Source organism: Lolium rigidum, chromosome 3 (genome assembly GCF_022539505.1).
Source record: "Lolium rigidum isolate FL_2022 chromosome 3, APGP_CSIRO_Lrig_0.1, whole genome shotgun sequence".
Taxonomy (NCBI): Eukaryota; Viridiplantae; Streptophyta; class Magnoliopsida; order Poales; family Poaceae; genus Lolium; species Lolium rigidum.
The window spans coordinates 324669716-324684551 of record NC_061510.1 but is presented as its reverse complement, the minus strand read 5'-3'; the positions used below and the strand labels follow the sequence as shown (position 1 = coordinate 324684551).

Here is a 14836-nt window from a genome sequence, read left to right as displayed (position 1 = left end):
CAGTGAAGACAAACCGTCATCCTGGGAACTACACAGGGCTTGGGTCGGACATTCAGCTCATCTCACGTCATTTCACATCATTTCACTTTCAACAGAGGCAGCCTCGGCATAACTCCTATGACGCTTGTTTAGAGGGAACCCATACTAAGACACATAAACTTCTAGTTAAGCCCTACCCATAATCAGGTATTGTGGGGGTACTTTTAAATTCGAATGGTATCGCATCCGAACCCAACCATCAGTTTTGATCAAATTCATCATGTCATTCAAGTCATCTTCACCTTCAAAATCTTTCAAAGTCATTTCATTTCACATGTTCCCATCTAGAGTAGTCGCTTTTATTTGTTAGCACTAGCAACTAGTCATGAGGGGTGCTAACTAGCTTTGATTGCTCTAGGCTAAATTTGATACTCTTGTAGTACTCTATATTTAGACCAAAGTTAACTATAAAAGTAAGCTTTAATAATCAAGGTAAAAGCTTGGAAGAATAAACTTGGGATGGGATCATGAAGTGTAATAGTAATAGGTGATTGTGCCTTGCTCTGGTAGAGCTTTGCACTTTGCAAGAATATTAGCTTACCTTGGTTGGTGTACTGATCAAAGTGGTCTTCTTCTCCTTGGAAGTAGACCTCCTCCTCCTCCTCTTGATACTCCTCGGTACTAGCGTCTAAAAATAGATACGGAGTATATAATCACCAAACACATCTTAAAACTAGACTAAGCACACACATGAGTCACACAAGTTATTCTAGCATCACAACACTATTATTATCATGTTGGTTGAGTTTGTTTTTCTTCTTTCAGAAAAATAATTTCCTCTCATTACAAATTTTGATTAGGGTTTCTATTTAATTCTTTGAGAAATAATTTCCTCTCATTGAATCTTGTTAAGATTTAAGTTCCTCAAATAATAATGAATGAACCCATGTTGACCAAAGTCAACACTTCATAATCATCATTTGGGAAAATGATTTAAATGAGGGAATATACCTCATGCAATTTAATACTACCTTATTAATAATTTAATATCATCAAATAATACAACATGAGATTTATTAGACTAGGGTCACCACCTCATGTTGAATCATTGGAGACAAGATTTAAATGAGGGCAATACCTCTCATATGATTTAATAAATCATTTTGAATAATTTAAATGGACTAGAAATAGCCATAGAGCCATTATTTAATCTAGACCATGATCATACAATCAACTATGTGATATTTTTACATATTCAGATAGACAATATGAAATGTGAATTTTGAGAGTTGGAATCAACTCAAAATTACTTATGGTTGATTTTTAATTAATGTTTGAAATTGCAAAAGGCCCTGCCTTGTTATTTTTATCACATTAATTCTACAATGAATCTAGGGTTGAGAACAGTGTAGTTATTTAGATAATTTTCTAAGCTTTCCAAATATATAAAATTTATTAAATTTGGTCCAGTAGAGATTTGATTATATTTAAATTTGAAAATGCATGTAGTAAGCAATTTCGCTAAATTGAATTAATTCAAATTCAAACGCGTGGGCCTAGGCGGGAAACAAAACTGGGCTCAGCAGAGAAAATGGAATGGGCCGGCCCACTTCGCGTCCAGCGCGAGCAGGCCACCTGATGGTGGGGTCCACGCGTCAGCCTCTATTAACCAACGAAACGGTAAGTTTCATCTAGGGCCGTTGGATTAGAATGCGATCGAGCGACTGAGGCTCGTCGCCATCTCCGGCGAGAAAAGGGCACTGGTGCGGCGAGGCTAGGGGTGGGAGGCTCACCGGCGGCGCGGCGAGGGTTCGCAGTGTGCGTGGTGAAGTTGTCGACGACGGCGAGTCGCCTGGTACCAGCGGCGCTTCCTGGGGAGGCTCCAATCGACGGCGACCTTCTCAGCACCGCCGCGGACTCCGGCTAGCAATTGGCGAACTCCGGTGGAAATTGGAGAGGGGGAAGTGGTCGAGGAGAACGAGGGAGAAGATGGGAGTGAGCTGGTGTGGTGAGTTGAGCGAGGGGAGCTCTCCTTTTATAATGGCGGAGTGAGGCAGTGGGCAGCGGCGAGGTCGACAATGGCGCGAGGGCTACAGGTCGCTATCGAGCTAGGGGAGGGTGTGGCATTGTTCAGCACGTCCTGGCGGTCCTCTTGGCGGCAACGTTGAGGCTGGGCGGTGCCTAACTTTGTCGGGCGCGTGCGAGCATCTGCGCGGCCGTGGCGGATTTTGTTTCCGTCTCCGGCGACGGCGGGCCACGGTCGGGGACAGGTGGGTGCCTCGCATGTTCTTGGTACGGTGGTGACGCTCAGGGCGAAAGAGGGGGTCCAGGCGAGGGCTGGAGCAGCTGCGCGACATGGCGCTCTGGCGCGCTCCGGTGTGCACGCGTCGACGTGGCCGTGCACACTTTGGCAACCCTGGGCGTCGTGGGCACGGCGTGGTCTGGGCCTTGTCGTGCTCCTCTCGACCAAGGGCGTGTACCAAGGGATTCAGGGGAGCAAGGGGAAGCAGAAGGGCATGGTCGGCCGAGCTAGAGAGGGGATGGGCTAGGGTTGGCTTGGTGTGTGCAAGCATGGCCGGCATGGGCATGGCATTGCCATGTCTGGCCATGTCTAGCATGTCCAAGTAGGGGCATTGTGTGGAGGGGGACAAGGGGACAAGGGAGGACAAGTTGAGTTCAAGAGTTGGGCCAAACACTATTCAGAATAGTGAAATTTGATTTGGTTTGATTCTGCCCACAAGGTGTTTGACATAATGGCCGCATGAAAGAAATTTTTAAATTTTGGTTTGAATTTTGGTGTAGTTGATTCATATATTAAATGGCACACAATGGTGGTGGTGATGTTCAAAATTAAGTAGATTTGCAAAATTCCGAATTGGGTATGATCTTGTTTTTGTTTCATGGTTGCTACTTTGCTTGATCACCATTTGAAATCTAGCAAGAATTTGCAGGGGTGGTTTTGAGCAAAGTTGTTCATCTTGATGTTTTCTTGGATGAGGTGTAAAGAGTTGGCATGGTTTAGTTTGAAAATCTCCCAATACAGGGGCTCAAAGTAGGCATGAGGTTAAAATTGGCAGTTTTGACCATTAGTGCATGTGAGCACAATTTGCATTCAAATTTGATTTGATTTGAGTTTCTTTGATTACAAAAGTGTTTATAAGTGTTTAGTAACATCCTCCAACTAATTGCACAAGCCAAAGTGTCCTAGATCAAAGATTTGTAAAATGGCCATAAGCACATGTATGTGTTGAATTTTGATTGTTCTATTTCTTTCTCTTTCTTATTTCTTGATCCTTGGATCATCTCTTAGGGTTTTAGCATCATTGCTAAGCATACAAACAAGCATCATGGAAATTGCACAAGAAATCAACCTAGATACTATGCATAGCACATGTATTAATAAAAAGTTTTTGTTGGTTCTCATTTTTGCTGTTTGGAAACTCCTTGTATTTACTTATTGAAATTTTGGGATGTTACAAACCCTTCCCCCTTAAACAAATCTCGTCCCGAGATTTTAAGAAAAGTTAGGTTCCTAAGAGAGATTGGGCAGAGGGGTTAACAGTAAAACATACTCTGCATGGCTTGGGGTGCTTCCTGAGCTTCAGTGGCACTCATGTGGTAGAGACGGCCATTGCGGTTGTTCAGGTTCCTTTTAGCTGCAAAGCGGCGCTGTTGCTGGGTAGGTGCAGCGGTATTGGGGGCAGTCTTGGCTAACCTTTTGGGGCACTCATTGGAGTAGTGACCCACAATTCCACATTCATAACAAGTGATGGTGGACTTGTCTTTGGGGTTGACGGGAACAGCGTTGCTTCCAGTCCTTGGGGCAGTATTGGGGTTGTTATTGTTACCATTGGGGTGGTTGTTGTTGGTGTGGTTGCTGTTGTTGTTGCTGTTGCTGTTGTTGTTGTTGTTGTTGTGGCCTCCGGGCTTCGGGGGTCCTCCATGGTTGTTGGTGTAGTTTGGACGGTAAGTCTGAGCAGGTACCCTGTTGTTTCTTGGGGCAAATCCTCCAGTTGAATTGTTGCGGTACTTCTGTGTATGGTGGGGTCCATTCGGGTTCATCATCCTGCGCTTGCGGTTCTCGTTGGCTTGGTGCAGTTTTCCTTCCATCTGGATGGCTGAGTCCACCAGGGCTTCAAGGTCGGCAAAGGGAATGTTGACTAGTACAGTCTGCATTTCGTCGTGCAGTCCGTTCAGAAATCTTTCCTTCCTCTTCTCGTTAGTGTTGGTCTCATCCGGGGCGTACCTTGACAGAGTGAGAAACCTTTCGCGGTATTCCACCACGGACATCCTTCTTTGCTTGAGTTCGCGGAACTCGTCTCTCATCTTCTTGATCAGTCCTTGGGGCACATGGTACTTGCTAAACTTGAGCTTGAAATCTTCCCAGGTCATCATTTGTCCGGCATTCATTGCGCGGGCACTTGTCCACCAGGCTCGGGCAGATCCTGACAGGTAATGGATGGCGAACAGTACTTTTTCTGCGGCTTCTACTCCCGCAACTTCTAGGTTGTTCTCCATTGTCTGGAGCCAGTCATCAGCATCTAGGGGCTCTTTTGTCTTGCTGAACATTGGAGGGTTGGTGTTCTGAAAATTCTTGAGTTTTGATCCAGGGTGATCATGGTTTCCATGGCCTTGATTGTTCTGGCTATCTGCTGCAGTGCAGCGATATTGGCTTGTCGTTCAGCTCGGCTTCTCGGTCCGCCATCATCATCTACAACATCTGCATCATTGCGTCTTGGTTGGTGCTGCGGGTTGGTGGGGCCATCTAAACATTGAGGTAGATCATGAGATAAGAGGGAAATTTCTATGGTTTGTTTGGTTTCAGTTTAAAAAGTTCAAAATTTTAAAACTTGAGTACTGTTGAGGGGGTAAAAACCAACAACACTTTTTCATTCATACCAAACATCACACATTACAAATCTAATACACCGTTGGTTTGAAGAACCATTCATTCGCTCTACGATACAAGGGGACAGATACAAACTCACACCTACTCAAGTGATCAAGTGAAACTACTACTCATCATCCACATCTATCGGGATGTGGTCATCCTCTCCGGCCTCCAGAAACTCATAGTCTTCCATCTCAGTGTTCTCATCTTCCTCGAAATCCTCATCATCACTCAGGAAGGCTGCTCCTCCTTGAATGTCTTCACCTTCTTCTGCTAGCTCCATCAGCTGGTCCTCTTGGGCCTTGACAGTTGCCTCCAAGGATACTATCTTTACGCGGACACAGTCATCTTCATACTGCTGCTCCTCTTAATAGTCTGGCCATTTGAATAGCCAGGGACACAGTCGTGAGTACTTTTAAAAGTACTCGCAAACTAATACTATTGTAAGTACCATCAATTTTAGTAAGGGGTTGCTAAGCTCTAGGTTTATTTGCATAAAGCCAATTTTAGTTCATAAACATTTAGTAAAAGACTCCTCATTTGCTAACTAACTCAAGTGGCAACATTAGTGTCATTCCCACAACTCAGTTGTGCTTCAAGTCAAGTTCACCATTCAATTCATCATTCCTTTTTAAGAAAAACATCTGACAACGGAACAGTATGGCCTTTCCAATCGTCTGTAACCGTGGACACGGCTATTCGAATAGATTTACACTCTGCAGAGGTGATACGTCTCCAACGTATCCATAATTTCTGATGTTCCATGCTTGTTTTATGACAATACTTACATGTTTTGCTTGCACTTTATAATGTTTTTATGCGTTTTCCGGAACTGACCTATTAACAAGATGCCACAGTGCGCTTCCTGTTTTCTGTTGTTTTTGGTTCCAGAAAGGCTGTTCGGGCAATATTCTCGGAATTCGACGCAACGAAGACCAAAGATCCTAATTCACCGAGACGGACCAGGATACCGAAGGGGAGTCAGATGGGAGGCCTGGGGCCCCCACACCATAGGGCCGCGCGGGCCAGCCCCTGGCCGAGCCGGCCTATGGGGAGGGCACCCTGTCGCCCCTCCTGCGCCGCCTCTTCGCCTACTTAAGCCCTTTCGACCTGAAAACGCAGTACGAATTGACGAAACTCCAGAAAGACTCCAGGGGCGCCGCCACCATCACGAAACTCCAATTCGGGGGACAGAAGTCTCTATTCCGGCACCCTGCCGGGACGGGGAAGTGCCCCCGAAGCCATCTCCATCAACGCCACCGCCTCCATCATGCTCCGTGAGTAGTTCCCCCATGGACTACGGGTTCTAGCAAGAGCTAGTTGGTACTCTCTATCCCATGTACTTCAATACAATGATCTCATGAGCTGCCTTACATGATTGAGATCCATCTCGATGTAATCGGTGTTGTGTTTGTTGGGATCCGATGGATGATACGTTATGATTAGTCTATCTATAAAGTTTGTGAAGTTATTGTTGCTGCAATCTTGTTATGCTTAATGCTTGTCACTAGGGCCCGAGTGGCATGATCTTAGATTTAAGTTCTATAATTATTGCTTAGATTGTATCTACAAGTTGTATGCACATGTCACTGTCCGGAACCAAAGGCCCCGAAGTGACAAATCGGGACAACCGGAGGGGATGGCGGTGATGTGAGGATCACATGTTTTCACCAAGTGTTAATGCTTTGCTCCGGTACTCTATTAAAAGAGTACCTTAATATCCAAGAGATTCCCTTGAGGCCCGGCTGCCACCGGCTGGTAGGACAAAAGATGTTGTGCAAGTTTCTCATTGCGAGCACGTACGACTATATATGGAAAACATGCCTACATGATTAATAAGCTGGATGTTCTAACTTAATGCTTGAATTTAGCCAGTTCGGTTTCTTTTCAGGGTGTTTTCCTTTGACCAAATTGTTTTGTTCACAAATGTACCAAGTTGTATTATTTGACTAGTATTGTTGGTTCCGCGCATAACCTAAGTTGTATTTTATATACAATAATTTGTTTACTCACACATTTATTAAGACGTGCTTACTGCCATGAAGACAACAAATTTGTTTCTTCGGATATGTGGCAAGTTATATTTTTGTCAGCGGTATTATTGGTTCCACATATGAGCTAAATTGTATTTTGCACACAAGAAATTGTTCACTAACACATTTGTTAAGTTGTGTTTGTAGACGGTAAAATTGTTGATTCACATATGTGCTAAGTTGAATTTTGCCGGTGGTATTATTGATTTCACGGATGAGCTAAGTTGTAATTTGCCGGTGGTATTATTGGTTCCACATAGGGTTTCCCCCGGTACGTGGGAGGGGTGGGGGTGGGGGAACCCCTTCAAGAAGGAATGGCGGCATCCGCAGGCGTCACCGCGTCGGTGTCGGCTAGCCGACAGGGATCCACAACTCGAACACTCCATCACGCTCCGCCATCCTCGCCGCCCACCAACTTGCGCCACCGCGGTCTTGCAATCACCACCGCCATCTCACCGTGGCCCAAATAATTTGTTGCTTCACACTTGTGCTAAGTTGCATACTCGTCATTCCTAAGTTCTATATGCATTGTAGTGAGTTGCATACCCCATATATGAAGTTGTGTGACCCTACACTAGAGTAGCATCAACTTATGTCAAGAAGTGCATCAACCATAGCTTGCACAAAATGCAACACGATATGGGTATGGCTGCAACTTAAACTCGATCGACACAAGTTGCTTGCTTTTATTCGAGATTCGTCCATTTACCAAATGGGTTTTAGTTGAACAAGCAAAGTTGCATGTTGGAGATGATAAGTTGCAACAACTACAGCGCTTAGTTGGATGCATTAGTAGATTAAGTTGCGACATCCATAGGGCTTACTTGTGTCCATCATTGGGTTAAGTTGCACCAACTATAGGGCTTAGTTGCATCTATATAAGGTTAAGTTGCAACACACAAGAGTGGCAACAACATAATTCAAGGAGTGGTCATTCCTATAAGTACATGTATTTCCCTCCTAAGTTGTCTACCGCTAGTGCTAATTTGCATGAGTTTACAATCGCGACGTCGTAACCTCTTTTCATATCGCTCGATTTGGCACTTGTCGCCGACATATCCTGAGCTAAACAGTCCGCCCACATCTCACCCTCTCCACCATCGTAGAGCTCCCACCTAAGCACCATCGGTATCAAAGCAATACCCCATTCAGCTTCTTGCAGCTCGCATAACGTCCCATTCTTGGCTCATGGGATCGGCCACATTCGTGTTGATCGAGATGGAGTCGTGTACCTCCAGGCAACAATTGCCACGAAGACAACAAAATGGTTTCTTCACACAAGTGATAGGTTGTATTTTTGTCGGCGGTATTATGGGTTCCACTAAGTTGTACTTTTGCACGCAAGAAATTTTTCACTCACACATTTGCTAATTCGTGTGTGTAGAAAGTAAATTGTTGCTTCACATATGTGATGAGTTGCACACCCACTATTTCTAAGTTGTATACCGACTACTATTCAGTTGTATACAACCAGTTGTTAAATTGCATACACACTCTTGTTAAGTTGTATACCAACTATGATTAAGTTGCATTCATTGTCCAATATAGTTTCACCATGTCTAAGTTGTCTACCACCGTGCCTAAGTTTTGTACTATTTGGTTATGAAGTTGTATTTTCGCTACTAATAAGTTGTCTGGTTACCAACGATATTAGAAACTATAGTGGGCAACTAGCAGTGCAATGATGCAAGTCACGTTACTAGAAGTTATTGAACGTTTGTTGCTAAATAAGTATCTTATAAACTGAGCTGGCTATAAAATAATTAAAAAAGATAGTGAAAGCACCTCTTTATACGAAGTTGCTTTGCTACAGCACTAAAGTTGATTTTTCACTACAACAGAGTTGCTTTTGAAAAAAAAATTGTTAAAATATATACAAATGAGATCTAGTTTCGAAGGTCTTGTCGCGAGAGATCTAACGGTGAAAACGGAATGCAATTCCAATACACAGTTTAAAAGTTATGACTTTTTTTATGTCTCTCCGTATGGAATTAAAGGCACATGTATTGTTTGTTTGGGTTTTACGTGAGCTGTTCCCAACTTTCCTTTTTTAGATATAAATATATTTCCTTTTATAGTGAGTGCTGAGATAGACAAACTAGCATCGTTATAGTGAGTGCTGAGATAGACAAACTAGCATCGGATGCTAGGTAGTCACGTCCTATAGTTTTGAACAAAACTGGAGCCAATCAGTTGATGTTGATGTTTTAATTTATGAGTTCAGTTATTTGTTATGCCAGAAGTTTTTGTTGAACGTCTGTCGTATCATATAAACTCTCGAAGATAATTTCAGACTGTTCGTTCTACTAAATCTTTCCTTTGTTAGTCTGCTTGGTAAATAAAACCGGAGAGTTGTAAGCCGAGCAAATCTCATAGACATAGCAGATCACTATAAAGCAGCTTTTCTGTTACAATAAGGACCAACATAAAAGCAAGAAATAGAAAGGGAGGCTTCAGATATACTTCTTCCTTACAGCCATGTACAACAACATTCAGTACAGAGAAGAAAACTAAAGAAGGTAAACTTTAACACAATAGCTTAGAAGGTACAGAGAAAAGAACATTGTCTATATGGTTCTTCTGTCTAGCCTAAGTCCATTATGTTGGCAAGGGATCCATTTCTCATAGATCGTTTTAGCACCGAAAATCTCTAACCATCTGCTGGAGGAACTTCGGGTTGCCCCTGAACATAGTCCTGATCCTACAATAAATACTGATTAGCTAGCTTGTGCTCTGTATATAGTAATGGAATTTCCAAATTAAGCAATGAAGATGTACCTACACATATTGAAATATATCTTCCAGAGATTATCAAGCACCTCTTAGTACACCACTATGTCTCTTGTTTCTCCATTTTCATCAAGCGCAAGGAGCTTTAGCACACACCTAGATATTATCCTTGAGATAGCACCATAAATCTGCCCATGAGGAAAAAAGCAAGTTTCGGCAAATAGATGCCAACCTCTCAAAAGAAATAACAAAATAGAAGAGGCAACTTGGTAGTACTTTTTACACCATGAAAATAATTGTGCTTTTGTTTATGTGCAATATCAACCTAATCTGCATCTCCTTGGGTATCCAACGAAAATTATAAAAAAAGAAACATACCTAAATATTATGGTACTGTAATCTATGTATCTGGTGTTTTTCTCAACTGCAGTCAAATGTGTAAGAGATAGAGTATAACTTGTGAATGTTCCTGTGTTTTCTACGTCAAGTTCACTAACAAAGGCATCTTCAGTTTGATATGTCATCTGAGATCATTACATAACTAAAATAGAAAGGATACATACCATAGATATCTCAAGCGGCCAAGCATAGTCCATTGCTTGATAAAACTTGTGAACAGAAAGATGGATCAACCCACTATTGCAGAGAACTGCTAAACGCCAGCCAACAATGCAAGCACTCCACCATTGCCTGAAAGGAGCAGATAGAGATAAAGACATTAATCGATACTAATCCGGAATGATCGGACCAAATCACTAAATCAAGTAGACGACCTTGATGTTCTCTTTCCTTGAACAACTTGTGCAATATATATCTTTTTACTGGTTGGTACATCAAAAGTTTGTTTACTCACACTCGGAGGGTTCACTACTGCCAAGCATATAGCTCTACAAAGGAGGAACAAATCGTAGCTGTGGCATGTGCCTCGTGCAATTCAGGAACATAAATCATGAGATACCTTAAAACTGAGAAACATATCACTCTGATAGCAAATTCTCCGCATGTTCTCCCTATATTGTTACAATTGAGCGTTGATCACTGTGAGTAGCATCGCAGTGGCAGTGGTAATAAAACCGTATAGTGCATCTTGTTAATTCTAGCTTTTTCTATGAAATCCATCTTGTGCAAGTAATATGAATATGCCTACTTGGCGCCTAGTTGATTTTTATTGGAATCACATTTATTAGTGTTGTTATCAATCCTCCTATTTTCCATAGATATGATGTTAACTTTTAGATGTGGAGCATGATATTATAAGTAAAACTTCATAGAAAATGAGAAGTAAATTGTGTCCAGACTGTATAATGGTTAGAGAAGAACATGTTTCCAAGAGTTAGTCCTGAAGACTAGATCAGCATTATGTCCTGAAGAACATGTTTCCTGGAATTAGAAGCTTATATGTAACCTAACTCGCATAACAGCAATACTAAATCCATAACAGCAATTCTAAATCCATAACTACAATTCTAAAACTGAAACTAGCCATAGCAAAACGCAGACTAGCCCTAAAACCCATTCTAAATCATGCAGGGAAAATAGAGGGGGGGGGGGGGGGTGGGGGGATTGGGATTGGGATTTGGATGTTCCTCACATAGAGTGTGATTCCGTGAAGAGAGACGACCACCTGCCGCGGCTGCTCCTCCCTTTCACCCACCTCGCCCACGAGGAACCACCACTGCTACTGACCTGGCCGTCACGGCCGCTCCTACCTTTCCCCCACCTCGCCGCGGCAGGGAGCAGACGGCGCGCATCCGTCGGGGGGCTCGACGCCTCGTCCCAATCCGCGTACGGCTCCTTCTGCGAGGGCTGGACGCCATGGCCGCGCCACGCTCCCCTCCCTGGTCGGCCCTTCATACGCGCATCCGTCGGTGGGCTGTACGCCACGACCGTCAGGCGCCTCGTCCCCCTCCCCGGTGAGGCCTTGTTTGGTACAGGTGTTTTAGGCCTTGTTTACTTCGGTCGCATTTTTCTTCCCAATGGGGATGGATGGGGATTTGGTGTTCCCCAATCTCCTTAAATACTCTTCCTCAAAAATACACTAGTATGATGGAGAGTTTTTGATTTAGGCAAAAAATACGGGATGTGAGGGTATGGGAAGGGATATCTCGGGATTATATGGTTCAAAACCGGAGAAGTAAACGGATTAGTGGGGATTTTCCGGAATATAAAATAATCCCCTCCCATCCCCATAAATACACTAAAAGTAAGCAAGACCTTAGTGTATATTAGCGGCATAATACTTTAGAATATTTGGTGAATCTCTGCTGTCACCCAATCCCCACAAAACTCCATCCCAATCCACTAGGTAGGGGTAAAGTATTGAGGATTGAAAAAATTACACTAAAATTTGGGAAAAAGTGGGGATAAGTGAGGATTAAACTCGCTCATACTCTAACACCAAACATGTATTAGGGATAAGTGGGGATTTGAAGTTTGCAGAAAATTATTTCCGCTAATCTCACTAAAATTCTAGTACCAAACAAGCCCTGACGGGGATGGACGCCTCGCCGCGCTTCATCTTCTAGGGTTCGTCGAGGAAATGAATCAGTGTGGGGAGACGAATGGTATAGCTTTTGCAAAAACATCCTCACACAAACAACAAATCACGGAAATACCGCTACACAGGCCACATAATATAAGAAATTACTTTGTTCCCCTCGGTTGGAGGTACTCCACGACTATCCCGAGCGATATCCAGTCGGTACTCCTTGAACTGGCCAGGAAGTACCGTAAAAGTCCTCTAACCAAAGCAGTGGTTAGGAGCGTACGGAGCGAGCTCAAAGCGACACGAACAAAACACTGGCTAAGCAGATCCCAGGGCCACCTCCCGCAGACACTCTTGCCAGGGCTCTTCCGGCGAGCACATACATCCAGGACACGTGTTTCTTCTCGGCAAGATGAAGAACAGAACACAGCCCAGACCCTGTTCAAGAGGAGGCAGAGGCCTGGTGGCGAGGACATGTATCGTACAGGCCTGGTTGCCAAGGTTCCCGTGGAACCGACGTGAAATAGCGTCACGTCTGGTGTCTCAATCACGAACCAGACATGCATGAGCAGCCACATCAACAACTTTAGCAATAAGAACGCATTGTGCACCTCGCTCATTGTTTCCGAGGCCTCCTATTTCCATAAACTTCACCTTTCTAGTGGCATGACGACCGAAAGCCTTTAGATTACGCATACGAGAAAATGTTAACGAACTTCATGGAGGGAAGCACTACAGTGAGCTGAGTCGGTTTGTGTACAAGTCGAGGACTAGAGCTATCACACACCGGCAAGGTTGATCGCCTTCTATTTATGGAGAGATAACTTGTACCCAAGGCGCCATAGAGTAGTCCGATATTTATGTTCTTCTGATAGCCTATCTAAAAGAGAAAAAAATGAAAACCATTTTATAGTAGTACATGCATATTTTAATAAAACTCTTTAGATCAACCGGCTGTTGCTAGCTACCAGCCCGTTCAACCGCAGGTCTCTCCATTTTTCCGTCGTTCCTTTGCCTTTCGCATCTGCGCGTTTCTGCCACCGCCGCCCCTGCTCGGCCTCCGCCGCGTCGCGCTTTCCTGTCACCATCGCCCTCACTCGGCCTAAGCCGCGCGCTTCTTCAACCGCCTCCCCCGCTCGGCCACCGCCGCGCGCTCGCCTGCTGGCGGTCTCCGCGCCGAACGCTGCCACTGTCGCCGCTGCATGCTCCCACCATGACCTCCTGCCCCGACCGCGGCGAGTGGACTGCCGCCACAAGCTCTTGCCCCGACCGCTGCGAGCGGGCCGCCCTCGTACAGGCAGTGCGCCGGCGTACTCATCAGAAGCTTCTCCGCCGCCGGTGGGATTTGTTGTCGGCAACCTCAAATTGGGCATGGTGGTGTCTCCATGGATTTGATACTGAGATATTTTGCAGCAATGTTACATGTGTTATCATTTAATGTTCGATACAATAGATAAAATAGTTAGATTGCAGAGAAATGTTGTATATCAATGTCTCATTTTCAAAAATGTTACATACGCAGAGAAATCCGATACATTTGAGAATTTTTCGTACCATCGTCCATCGGCAAAAAAACTGTACCACTTTTTTGTGACTAAGTAAAAAATGTTGGAGACCGGTGTTACATATTATCAACAAAACTGTTACATACGAATCGGTTTTGTACCATGATCGGACACGCGAAATTTGTTTACTTAAGTTGATCCAACTATTCGAAAGGCGACTGATAAATGGCCTTTTTGTAGCCGGCTGATACCTAGCGCTGACCTATTTAACAGGCTAAGAAAATTTCCAATATAATTATCGAAAAATAGCTTTTGCGCATTTTAAATGGTTGTTTTATTCTTTTTTTAGAGGTAATGGTTCTTTTATTCTAAGAAACAGTCTTCTCCTCACACATGCAAAGAAACAAAGGACGACCCCCTGGCAATCTAAATTAGGTTTGCTGCTGACTAATCATTGTAGGGCAGAGCCTATGCTAGGGAGGATGACGGCGGCAGGGCTCCCCTCGGACCATATGTGCTGCGGGGAAACCATAGATTCGGGCTTTCCAGATCGGATGATGGCATCGTCTTAGGGAAAGACATCGGCTGGATGGACAAGTGGGTGGCTTCGGTGGCTGGGTGCCGGTCTCCGCGTGCTTCTCACACGGTGACATAAGGCCATCTCTCCTATTGTTGGGTCTGTAGGTGTTATGTGGTGCCTTCAGATTATTTTGATGTATGCTCTTGCTAGATCTTTGTTGATTAAAATAACCCAAATTCTATTCCGTGCGGGAGCACTCTCGTGTCTTACACGGTACTCCCCCGTCGCGTCCGTTGGATCGAGATCAGGCGGTGGATGACTTTTCAGCCGAACAACGGGCACGTGCCTCTCCTCTCCTCCCCTCATTCTTCAGCCCCAGTCGCATGTTATCTGCATCTTCTCCCCCACTAACTCACCCGGGCGGCGAAAGGAGAGTGATTAACCCCCAAATCGAGAGGATCCTCAGGTCGGCGGAGGAGTGACGAGAGGTGAAGGGCGGCGACCATGGCCTTGGCGCGGCTGTGGGGAGGGAGAGGCACGAGCGGAACCAGTGCTCCAGAGGCGAAGGGCGGCGGCCATGGGAAGATGTGGTCGTGCTGGTAGGGAGGATCGCGCGCCCGTGCTCACGAGGCGGCGGCCATGGCGACGGTGGGGGAACCGACCACACTCCCAAGGTGAGGGCGGCGGCCATGG

At 44.7% G+C, this 14836-nt stretch overlaps 1 long non-coding RNA gene across 1 annotated transcript; it reads right to left on the bottom strand.

Moving 5' to 3' along the window:
- Nucleotides 1–9273: 9273 nt before the first annotated feature.
- Nucleotides 9274–11331, bottom strand: LOC124699989. Its single transcript, XR_007001587.1, has 4 exons — nt 11225–11331; nt 10197–10323; nt 9682–9821; nt 9274–9604 (listed from the first exon to the last, which is right to left on the bottom strand). It is a non-coding gene; the product is annotated as an uncharacterized LOC124699989 (long non-coding RNA).
- Between the last annotated feature and the right edge of the window lie 3505 nt (nt 11332–14836).